Consider the following 13,257-nt stretch of genomic DNA (forward strand, 5'->3'; position numbering starts at 1 on the left):
TCCTGAAAGATGCCAAATGTGGAAACCGCTCCCTGACAGTAATGTGAACATGTTGCCTGTCTCTGCCTGACCTGGGTCCCTATGGAAAAAGATAAATGTCAGGCTTACGCCTGAAAAGACTATGAGCAGGCTGCCACCATGCATCAAGACTTTCAGCGAAAGCCATTGTGTGCCTGCTTTTTATTTACAAGGACGAGATATGTCTCTATTGGAACCTATCACCCAGGGCATATTTCTGTGCAGCCCGTCATGGTAACAGCATGCTCCTGATAGATGATGATAAAGAGATGTCGGCAATTTTGAAATTATCAACAGCATGGTTTAAAGGTGGAAAATGTATATGTACAGTACTGGCACAAATTATGGAAACACACGGTGGTTTCAGGAGAGGAAAGAGGCGGTGCGGCAGTTTATGCTTGACTGTGCTCTCCTGATTCGATAACGACTGGGTATTAAAATTTGGTAATAAAAATGTGTATGTGTAGACAGAAACATCTGCAGATCTGCAGATCTGCTTGACTCTACCATAGCTTGGATGAAGAAAGAATTGCTGCTGTAAGTGATATGACACAGCTTTGCTTGGTCATTGAAAAAACATACTTGCATAAATGTTTTCACACAATTTATATTGGAAAAGTTGATATAATATGTAAAGAGATTTATGATGTAAAGCGGTGCCTTGACAGTTTAAAAATCCTGCTGATTTCATTTCCAACAGATTATTGCAGATTAGCCTAAATGGTGTAACTACTGTACTTGTACTTTACTACAGTACTTTACTGTGGAATAAGAACAGAAATGAAAAAGGACAAAAATATACTGACTTGCTTTTCTTCCAATAATTTACAGTATAGTGAATAACACAGAACTGTTTTAACAAAGAGAGGTCATAATCACTCTGGACAGCTGTTGGTATTGAATGTTCAGTAACACTTTACTTGAACCTTTCAACATAAGGCTTATATAACAGTCCTACACATGATGAACAGCTATCACTAGATGGCATAACAAATGATGTCAGTTTATGTCAAATGACTTAAAACTGTCATCATATTTAACAGTAAATGTTATGACAGACGTTACTGTCATAACATTTACCAATAAAAATATGTTTTATGTCATTTTATATAAGCTGAGATCATCTGTTATTTCAAGGTTGCCCAGCCCTGGGCCGCTACCGTCCTGTAGATTTTCACTCCAATGCTAATGAAGCACAGCTCATACAACAGCTAAAGATCTTTTTGTGCTTCTTATTAGTGGCATCAGGTGTGCCAAATTAGGGTTGGAATGACAACCGACAGGACGGTAAGTCTCCAGGGACAGGGTTGGGCAGCCTTGCATTTTAGCATCTTCTGACAGTTTTTATTTAATGTGTATGACAGTGTTATGTTAGACTTATGTTTTAGGGTTCTAGTAAAGTGTTACTGAATGTACTTTCTATGATAATGATTCCTTATTCAGAATTGAGCCCTGCTGGTCAGTTCTCTTGAATGGTCATACAGTAACATTTGTCATGAAGTCCAGCAATGGTTGTGGCTGAGAATAACTCATTTCACATTTGAGTAGTTTCATGGAATTGTCTTTTCTGTGATCCATGATCTGAAGCAGGGGTGTGACAGTCTACTGTCTCTGGTAGCCAAAAGCCAATCTCATCTGAGTACAGTTCCCACACTGCAAATGTGCAGTAAAGCTGCTATAAGTAGTCTGCTATAAGTAAAGTTTAAGTATTTGTTTTTTTTTTTAAGTATCTGGGATATAAGTATTTAAGGGACCTACTAGATGTTTTTATTTTGTAGAGTGACATGGATGTATTGTTTGATAATAGCTGGTATTTAGGGTGATAGTGCCTCTGTCATTGCTCTGTGGGGCAGCACCTAGATTTTAAACCTAATGCAGGTCATAATTGATCAGCAAAGGAGGGAGATGATTAGAGCCTACACCTATAAATTCTTTATTGGGTTATCAATGATTTAAATTGCAGAATTCTATATGATGTAAAGGCCTGGCAGAATGGCTGGGTAAAGATTCTCTCTGTGTGGGCACACTTTTGAATATGTATGTCAGTTAAAATGATCTATTATCCCAGTACACTGAAATGTGTGAAAGTGTGAAAGGATTAATTATTTTCAATGTGTAAATGTGTGTAAATTGCTTTTTGGCATCTGCTACCTAAGAGTTGGTAAAGTTGCAATTTTATTTAACAGAGCTCCTGCTCTTTGCTGATTACCATCCTTGCTAGTAATGAAATGTAGTGTAGCAAATAGGACAATGAGGGCCAATAAAACTAGGCCACTGTTTAATTGGACTCATTCATCACAGTATTTTAAACAGTATGGTACACTATGACCTCAACTTACCTGTGATTACATTTTTTTATTTTGCTGACCAGGATTTATGCTGGCTAAGGACCTCTATCCATGGCAACTTGCATTTTATATTTTAGCATTCACATCGCTGGGCAGTTACTGATGACATAGAGATGAATTCCAAAGATTGTGCAGTGCTCCACCAGGCATGCATGCCTGCATCATTTCATTAATTTCCACAAAATCATCTCATAGTGAAACATGGTGTAATAGGATAGTGTAGACATTGATCTACATTAGCCTTTGTTAGCTGAGGGATGAAGAGGAACTCAGTATATGATGTAACACATCGCTACACATCATTTATTGTGGAAACTAGAGCCATCAAACGAATCACTTAAACCACAGAAAAGGAAAGTGAATCCGATTGGATTATGTAAAAGAATTGACTACCCAGAAGCCCTGGTTATTCATGAAAGCTTTACACCATTCCAAAATCTTATCTCAAATAAGCAGGTTCTGGTTTTTGGACTTTTTGGAGTGTGATTAGGGACACATGGCTTTTTAAATGTGTGCTAACTAGTCAACGGTTTAAATCTTGCTTGACTGTGGAGCAAATGCTAAATGCTGTTACATTTCATCTCCCACCATGAAGTGCCTGATGGCTCGCTGCAATGTGGAGACAGCTGGGGCTTGCCACCCACTGATAAGCAGATGCATATAACATAATTGCCCAAAGGGGATGCTATAAAATCTAATCTAACCAAAATGCATAATGACAGGGAGGGTCACAGACATTTACGTTTTTGCTTGTTAAATGCCACTACCTTGATTGCTTCTTCTTCTTTTTTTTTAGCTACTTTAGTGAAATGTCTGTTAAAAAGGATACATGTTTTTTTTATTTATTTATTTTTTGAAAATTATTTTTAATTCAGTTTCTTGCAGCAGGAAAAATTGCTTTAGAAAGGAAAGGTCCAGTGAGGGGAGTGATGGCTGAGCATGTATTATGGGAGGGCAGGAGGCATGGCTTTTGTCTGGTGTATGAAGCGTGTGGTAAGATATTTTCTGACTCACTAGAGAGGAGCAATAGTTACTGTATTGCAGACCCCAATACTCAAGCAATTCAGTAGGCTTTTCCTTTGTTTCATGTCAAGCCTGAGTTCTTTACCATTTTGATGAGCGAAGAATGAAGTTCTTCAGGAAAGGTTATACTGCTGTTACTACTGCTTTCAACAATTTGATGTAAAAATAAAAAATAAAAAATATAAAAAATCTGATCATTATTTATTTAGACACTAATCCCTCTGCATCGCTGGAGTGCTCGAGTTCCAGTTATTGAAATTACAGCAGCAGAGTTGGAATATTCAATGTGAAGTTTAGAAACTCTTGTTATGCGAGAATCACTTAAGATCTAAGTCTTAAGTCTATAAAAACAAGATGTTGGATTCTATTCTCAAACTTTCAGGCTTTGGTGGCTGTATCAGGGTTTTTCACAAAGTAGGGACTAACAGAAGTCCCAGATTTCTCTCAAAAGAACCTCTGTTAGCCACACCAGGAAATTGTCTCCCTAATGATAAGCTCTTTTCTTTGAATACTCTCTTTTTGAAAAGGTTTTCTTCGAAAACCAAAATGCAGGATTCTAACATCCCGAGAAGCCAACCTGGTGGAAAAGATTCATTTATGAATGCGTTATGAAATATAATTCTCTTCAGAAATATAATTTCTCACGCTTGGACTGAAATTGCTGTATGCTTATTCACATGCTGCATTTCTTATGCCATGGTCTCTTCCCATCTGTTCATAGTTTAAAAAAGCAGACAGGAGATTGGCAGAATTGCAGAAATTGATCAGATATAGCCTTTACAAATGCTAAATTTAAGATCTACTATAAACCATACATTTTCTCTGCCTTCATAAATCTGAAGATTTTTATGTTTTCACATGGGGAAGAAAATGAGAGCAATTGTTTTGACCAGTTAAATCCTCTATTCTTTCTGTCATTTTAAGTGGCATTTTGGCCTCCTTTCAACTGAAATAATACAAACGCACACATTTAATTAAATCGTCCACTCTGTTTATTATGACGGATCAATCTTCATCTCTGCGGACCAGCATACAAAAAATACCTTTCCAAATGTGAAAATTAAAATCGTATCTCATCACGTTGCCATAGAAACACGGAATAACCCCAGTGTAAGTTATTCAGAAGGGATGGACTTTTTTCTCTCCATTTTTGAAGCATGAAACATGACATTCTGAGCCTTACAGTGAAGAGAAAAGCCCTTAGAGACCAAATATGTCTAGCCACTGACTCGTGGAATTGAAAGGCAATTGCAGAGATGGACAGAGTAACAGCTCAGCAAAAGTCAGTACGCAGTTCAACTTGCTGCGACAAGCAGCACACCCAACTTGGTCTCAGATATCTTCCAAAAAAATGTCTTTTTTAGCCCTGTGGACAGAAATAGGCCATCTTTGCTTTTCTTTTCAGTTTAGCCATAAAGCATTGTGTCTACCAAGCACACAGTAAGATCTTTGTGGGGTTATACAATCCATAAAATCAAGGGAATCCAGTCTGACTGATGGTAGAAGTAGTTGAGAATCAGGGATGTGATAAGAAGATTCTCAGCTCACTTCCCAGACGGGGTGCTGTTTTTGTACCATTAAGCAAGATCCTTAACAAGGATGAACACTTTAAACCAGTTCTGAATGGCGTACAGGCAATAAAATGCATTGATTGTGTTTGTGAACAATTTTAAATTCATATTCATATTGCAGAAAGAAAACGCTACTTAAGTCCTCCAGCTTTTCTGTTCATAAGAATCGTTCCAGATAGAGTAATAAGCTCCACCAACTGGAGGTTATTCAAGGGCTGTGAGCACTGTAGCTATAGATAAATATTGGTGAGCATCTCCCAATTTATGACAAGATTAATTTCAATGTGTCAAGCACAAGATTTCTCCTGTTTCATTCCGTCAGCACCTACACATAGGATCAATCCCAGCGTGCACTTTGAAATGGAAAACAGCATCAAAAAGCCCACTCAGTAGAATTCACAAGTGGCACCTCTTCCTTCAGTGAGAACTGATATATCCAGGGTTTGAGACAGTTAAATCAGACAGTAAGAAGTATGATCTGTGATGAGAGAAATTGCAACTTCAATGCACCTGGGATCTTGGAGCTGCAGAGTCTCCATGTGTCTCTCTTTAAAAGGAAATCTTTTTCATCTGGTTTATGGGCCCCATTCAACCTTTGTCACAGAAATATCGGAAAGACTCCCCAAGAAGCCTTTCTGAAGGTGTTTTGTAAAAAAAAAAAAAAAAAAAAAAAAAGGTTAGCTTGAAAAGAAATCTGAACACAAATATGACTAACTAAAGTAGTATTTTTAGCTGGATGAGAACTCAACTGCAACACAACTTAGTTTAACAGTCTTTAAACCAATAATAATCACCTACAACTTTATTGTAACCTCTGCACATTCTGATGCTGTGCTATAACCATGTGAGTTAATTAAATATGTTTAACTGGAATATATAGATCTTATGTTCCATATTGGCTCCAATTCAACCATCACAGCCGTTACATTGTTACAAGGCAATCATATTACTCAACCACACTTGGGTATATTTATTTTTCACCTCTTAAAGTATATTTTTGCTATAATGGCAAAAATCAACTCACAATTCACATGGCAAATAAGTTCATGTATTTATTTTCAATTAATTATATATTATTATACACACTGAAATATACATTTTGTTCTAAATTATGCACTTAAAAAGAAAAAACCATTAACACATCTGAGAATGCATCACTTGGAAAGTGCCATAGGAATCCTCATTAACCTCTCATTAAAATGAAATAATTAAGATACTAGTACTCATTCAGGCGACTCAAGCTCGTTAGCTGCTTAAGTTTTATATTCACATTTGCAGTAAATGGTGTGGCAGTGACACTGAAGATAGGACTGTTTTAACGAACGGCTCATGCAGATATCTGATTCAGCAGGGAATGACAATTCTGGTCAATTTTCAAAGTTTTTCTTTCAAAGTTACTGGGCAGCACACTTACACCGTACATACACTGTAGAGAACCACCGCAAATGTGACCATAGAGCAAGATTGTGCTAACAAAATCTTGCATGTTTAGTGCTACCAAATTGTAATCTAAAGGCATTTCCCCAAAAGATAGTCATACTGTCATATCATTTCACAGTTGGAAAAAATATATATTTAGTTTTTTTTTTCCCCCACTGGCAAAGTGAGCCACTAAAAACCAAAAAATATATGCCCAGAGCTCTGAGAAAACTCTGTCGGTGGAGTGGGCTGGTGGCCATGTCAAGCCCTGTGAGTTTTATTTTTTAATATAGTCAAGCTAGTAAGTGAATTTTTTATGGATTTCAAACTCAATCAAGAGAATCTAATCAAGAAATGTTTAAATGATTACAACAAAAATGAATGCACCATTTTTATCACAAGTTCATGCTTTGCTATCAACAACTTTAATAGCATTTTCAACATTGACGCATTGAGAAAATATTATCAGACTAGAACAGAGAGAGAGGTGGGGAAACACAATTGGGCCAAAAAAGATTACGCCCACACTACTGTTTCCACAGCTTTCCTTGAGAAATAATATACCAGTGCATACCTTGAATATGATTTGAGGAACTTCTTTTGATTTGTCAATGTCGGTTTTGTATTCTTCTTAAAGACATGTCTCTCCATCCCTCAAGAGGCGAACCATAGGTGATAAGAGTCTGAGTGAGAGGCAGGAACTGAAATACATATTTTTCCCTCTTTGTGCATTGTACAATATGCTCCAGGGCTCATATATGCATCCACAAAAATGTTTCATTCCATATGATGCTTTCCAGAGCTGAATTTCTTTGTGCTCTACAATCATGAACCATTTTTTATAATGTTTTAAAAAAACATTTCTGTAGTGTATCGATTCCATGCACTACTGTCTCAGCTGGTTTTAGTAGTTTCATCCACGGCTAGTTTGCCCCACTACCCACTTCTGAGGGGCTGTTGATATAGCAGGTGTAGCTCGGCTAGTTTGCTAGTGAAGCACAGTAAAGTGTGGAAGTGTGGAAAAGCGAAGGTCTCATAGCAGGTTACCAGGTTACCGTGACAACACACTCTGGCGATGCTGCCCTCAAATAAAAAAATAACATTGCCCTTGCCTAGAAGCGATTGTGCCTTTAGCTGACTGGTAACGTTTGCTTTTGGAATACTTGGACGAGTGAGAGGCATGGATTCAAATCCCATCTCGAGCAGATGTCTAACTCGTTTGTTACATTGACATACAGTTTATTGAATGGCACCTCTCACACATGCTATTAGACACAATTGGAACTTCTATGGTAAGAGATGGTAGGTTTACAATATCACTCCAAGCAATCACATGTATGACCATTTTTTGTTTCTATATGGAAGTGTCATACAGCAACAGTTACAGCATGTTGGGTGGATTTCATTTTTTCCTTTGTAGTCCCTAATTGAGGTCAGTATTGGTTTAGCTTGGTTCAGTAAGCCCTTACTCTGTCATGTAATCCATTGTTCTTCTGGAATCGAGACTTAAAAACACAAGTTCTGACTTGAAAGTGGAGCTGTGGGGGAGCCTGCTCTGTGCTCTGCTGATATCTACGGTGTGTGAGCACGACAAGATGGGCCTCTGCACCTCATTGACCCCGACATGAAACAGCAAGCCACGGTTGAGCCTGTCAGCAGCTTGGCTGCCTCTATCTCCTTCTCATACAAGCGCAGTGTTTGCATTGCGTGTGGCCGAGGCAAACCTAGTAACCCCCCGCGTCGCACATCCTGTGCTTCTCTAAGTCCTTTCCACAGTTTGACATAAGGTCCATTGCTGACTAGGGATTAATTTTCCTATCTGTGTCCACCAAGCTAACATATTTTGACTATTCAAAAAAGTAATTTGATTAGGGGCTGGTCATTAATGCTAATTTTGTCATAAATGTAACCAATATGCAACAGATCTGTCCTTTCATTATGTGTTTGACACATATCCATGACGTTTTCAATGACTAAATGAGTTTGCATGCAACGTGTCTGGCATTTTTTTTTTGTTTGTAAACTTCACAGAACTTGTTTTGAATAATAAAATGTCGTAAGACTATTTGGGGGACATTATGTTATATATATATATATATATATATATATATATATCAGAAATAATCCATTTTGTGAATTTATCTATTTTTTCTCATTTAAAAGCTCTTCCTTGGTAGGGTGTTCTGAATATAAGCGAGATATAGATCATGCTGTATGTTACCTCTATATTTAATCAAAATAATAAAAATATGGGTGCTATACACTGTCCCAAAAGTCCCGTGATCAGTTTCTTTTCACTAAAGAATCTAAAAACTTTTTCCTCTGAAGGAATCCACCTGCAGGAAACAGAAGGAACTATTAATTATACTGAGTTCCAATGGACCAAAACTAGAAATTACATTAAAATGAAATCTTGGAGAATTGGTGTGATAAGCACTCATGTATAAAACCATATAATACCCTTGTCCCTATTTAACCACAAAGCATTTTTCCTTTTTCCTCAAGCAGACTTTAAGTAAGCTTAAAGCTTTTATCCTTGAAATTAAAGAACAATTTTATGTAATACATGTGAAAAAGTTCGCTCTTAAATGTACTTTCTAAACTGTACTTCTTAAACACAATGACACAGAGTATTGTAGTTAGACTGAAAAGTGCATCAATCCTGGATAGGTCTACTGTAGCTTCCAGATTTAACAAAGAATATGTTTTTTATTTATGAATATATCCATATTGGTACTTGGCCCTTCTGCTTAGTGTGTTGTATTTTGTGACAACATTAAGGTGTCCAATGAGAATATTGGTGTGTTACAGTGTAAGAAGTAAAGGAAAAAGTCACACACTCACTCACCATATGCTGTGATTCATTTTACCCACCAATGTTTCAGCAAAGAGCCTTCATCAGGGTCATCCTGACATTAAAATTCTTTCACAAATCCTGAAGGACTCCTAATGTACTGTCACGTAATGTGTAGCCATTCCACTCAAGGTGCGTGGGTGTTTGGATTAGTAGTTTACATTGTATGGTAAACAGAGGAAAGAAAATTTCTGGAAAAAGAGGAAAGAAAATATTAAGTTAAAATAAAACAGTAATGCAGACTGGAATCAAAAACAAGTTAACATAGCAGTTAGATTATATTGAACGCCCTCTATCCTGCCTCCCTGAATCTCTATAAGAGAGGGCAGATTCATACTGCACTATCAGAATGAAATATGACAGGATTAATATAAACTATGCATTGTGTCATTCACTTCTTGCTTTCTTTGGTAATTCCAGGTGATTCCATACTTACAGTGTGCCCTTGAAATCTTTCAGAGAATATCAGTTTGCTGCGACATTCTTATTTACTTATTTAGTTATTTATTTATTGCATGGCAGTAGTAATCTTCCATAAAATTGAACTTAGGTCAGTGTGACAAGAAGGCGGCAAATTGCAGGGATACAAAACTCAGCCCCCTACAGATAAAATTTTTAGGAGAACATAACACATTTTCACTCATGTACAAGTAGCTATCTCTTTCATAAACATGACAAATATGTATTTGTTTTGTTTAGAAAATCCCAGAAGAGTACAATGAACAAGGACGATGGCACCAGTATGCTGTCTTTACTGTGGTCATTTTGAAAAGCTGTCAGTTGATGCGACCCTGAATATGCCACATATGTGAAAAGTTTTTATTTTATAATAATTTTTATAATAACCCTAACCATAACCCTAACCCTAACCCGAACCCGAACCCGAACCCGAACCCGAACCCGAACCCGAACCCGAACCCTAACCCTAACCCTAACCCTAACCCTAACCCGAACCCGAACCCGAACCCGAACCCGAACCCGAACCCGAACCCGAACCCTAACCCTAACCCTAACCCGAACCCGAACCCGAACCCGAACCCGAACCCGAACCCGAACCCGAACCCGAACCCGAACCCGAACCCGAACCCTAACCCTAACCCTAACCCTAACCCGAACCCGAACCCGAACCCGAACCCGAACCCGAACCCGAACCCGAACCCGAACCCGAACCCGAACCCGAACCCGAACCCGAACCCTAACCCTAACCCTAACCCGAACCCGAACCCGAACCCGAACCCGAACCCGAACCCGAACCCGAACCCGAACCCGAACCCGAACCCGAACCCGAACCCTAACCCTAACCCTAACCCTAACCCGAACCCGAACCCGAACCCGAACCCGAACCCGAACCCGAACCCGAACCCGAACCCGAACCCGAACCCGAACCCGAACCCGAACCCGAACCCGAACCCTAACCCTAACCCTAACCCTAACCCTAACCCGAACCCGAACCCGAACCCGAACCCGAACCCGAACCCGAACCCGAACCCGAACCCGAACCCGAACCCGAACCCGAACCCGAACCCGAACCCGAACCCGAACCCGAACCCGAACCCGAACCCGAACCCGAACCCGAACCCGAACCCGAACCCGAACCCGAACCCGAACCCGAACCCGAACCCTAACCCTAACCCTAACCCTAACCCTAACCCTAACCCGAACCCGAACCCGAACCCGAACCCGAACCCGAACCCGAACCCGAACCCGAACCCGAACCCGAACCCGAACCCGAACCCGAACCCGAACCCGAACCCGAACCCGAACCCGAACCCGAACCCGAACCCGAACCCGAACCCGAACCCGAACCCGAACCCGAACCCGAACCCGAACCCGAACCCGAACCCGAACCCGAACCCGAACCCGAACCCGAACCCGAACCCGAACCCCCAACACCCAACACCCAACACCCAACACCCTAACACCCTAACCCACAATAGTTAGTTGGCAGTATGTCAGGTGTTTCTGTAGAAGTAGATAATTATTAGTTATCTTTCCAGTGACATAACGGCAAGATCTACTGCCAGTAGTTCCATCTATTCACCCACAGAGATTAGCTAGCTGTGTTATGCCTAGTATGACTTAGGAACCCTTCCTATCACAACTAGTAGTAATAATAACACTATAATTATCATTACACAGGGACAACTCACTTTTTACTTTACTTTTTTTAGCCTAATAATATACTTCTCTCTTAAAATGGAGTTTAATGTACTCATGGCTCATTCTGTCAAAGTAAGCCTACTGTATTATCCAACCTGACTGGCTCTTTTAAGAGTGCAGTCAGTTACCATCATTATAATTTTCTCATCATCTTGTAATGTCGTTTATTCCATACACAAAACCTAGAAAAGGCTTATATCATTACCTTTTTATAGGGAAGACACAATTTCTCTCTATCTAGCATTTAAAACACTTATCCCTCCTTTCTGGCTTCAAGCTGGCCCTTGGATTTATCAATCTCAGCATGTGGCAATGTTTAGGCTTCCAGCAAGAAATTTCAAATAGAATTTTTCATGATTTCCTTCAGGATTTCATTGTCAAATTTCTCTCTTAGTAGCTTCAAAGCCCATGGCTACCCGGTCACCTGATACCACTGCTTTTTTAAAAGTGCAGCTATTCCAAACATTTTTGCTTGCTCTAATCAACATTTCACATTTGCCGTTTAGAACCTTGTTTCTTTTCAAGTGTCCCATTAATATATTCATTCAATGAACGCTATCAGCAAGCTTTCCATAAAAGAATTTGATATTGTAGCTGTGGCTCTACTCTAATTATCCACACTCAAATTGCTGAATTGATAACAGCCTTTGATAATGAAATTTAAGGGCAAGTGTCAACTCTTTTGATGTTGATGTAACAAGTATAATATTTTCCTTCCTCATCGTTAATGTCAATGCAACAGCTAACTTTTAACAGGCAAGATTATTCAGGATTACTGCCGCTTTGAAAGCGGTACATACAAATACAAATGTTCAAGTGTGAAAAGAAAACAATTTTTTGTCGAAGGAGTACAGGGCTTCCCTTGAGCCTGTGGAGATTGAACGAATAGCATTCATCAGACTGAAGCTCAACTCTTCTGTATTGCTTGGCAACTAGATAATTCAGAATCTCAGGAGACTATGCATGTTCCTGAAGGAGACAGGCAGCTCAAGGTGAGTCTGCCAGGTCATTTGTCAGAAGGTGACTTCAGCACCAAGGTCAGCAACACTAGGCTTTCCTCCCATGTGGATTTTCAAAGAACTGCAGTTATGCCCTTTAGGCACAGCTGATATGGTGCACAAAGAGTCAGTGGCCATTTATGGCACTGCTAAAGGTCTTAAAAGGACAAGGATGCCAGAGAATTTGTCAAGTAGAAATGGAGGGGCCAGGATTAGGACACGTATGGGAATCCATAACCTGAGGGTTCAGCTGTCAAGATGAATTTAATTATCTGCCAGTGTCCACAGCATAGAAATGGCTCTGTCTAATGACAGATATGGTGCAAAGGCTCCAGTCAAATGAAGAATTTAAACATTAACCAATCATTAATCTGACTGCTTATTTAAATAAAATATTAGGCCCAAGGAGGAAATTCATATTTCACACGTAAGTGCTTTCCAAATCTCATTCTAATTAAAAAGTATATAATGAGGGAAGGTTTCAACAGGAATGACGGAAGGGTAACGAGGGTGACACTGAGATAAAGGCTGGCTAGATAAAGGAGGGGCTCAGACAATGCACTGTTTTCTTATGATTTAAGTGGAGATTGCCATTGGCAGTTTTGCAGGGCACTGGATGATCGGAAGGATTTTTGTTATCTCGTGCCATTTATTGGGTGCCCCGACAACCTAGGTATCACCCTGCACAGGAAGTAGCTGGGAATCTCTTTCCTGCTTTCCTGTGGGAATACAGATAGCCTTATTAAAGAAGCCCAGTAGACCTGCACATGCGAGGACCTCTGTTTAATATAACTAACATGTGCTTTTTCTCAAGTTTGAGAAACATGTAATTACGTATTAGATTTTTGACTGATTGCTTACTCCTT

At 39.4% G+C, this 13,257-nt stretch overlaps 1 pseudogene; it reads left to right on the top strand.

Moving 5' to 3' along the window:
• The window catches only part of LOC118231875, a 32,625-nt pseudogene extending 21,473 nt beyond the window's left edge, over positions 1-11,152 (top strand).
• Positions 11,153-13,257: the final 2,105 nt, after the last annotated feature.

This window comes from Anguilla anguilla, chromosome 7 (assembly GCF_013347855.1).
Source record: "Anguilla anguilla isolate fAngAng1 chromosome 7, fAngAng1.pri, whole genome shotgun sequence".
NCBI lineage: Eukaryota > Metazoa > Chordata > Actinopteri > Anguilliformes > Anguillidae > Anguilla > Anguilla anguilla.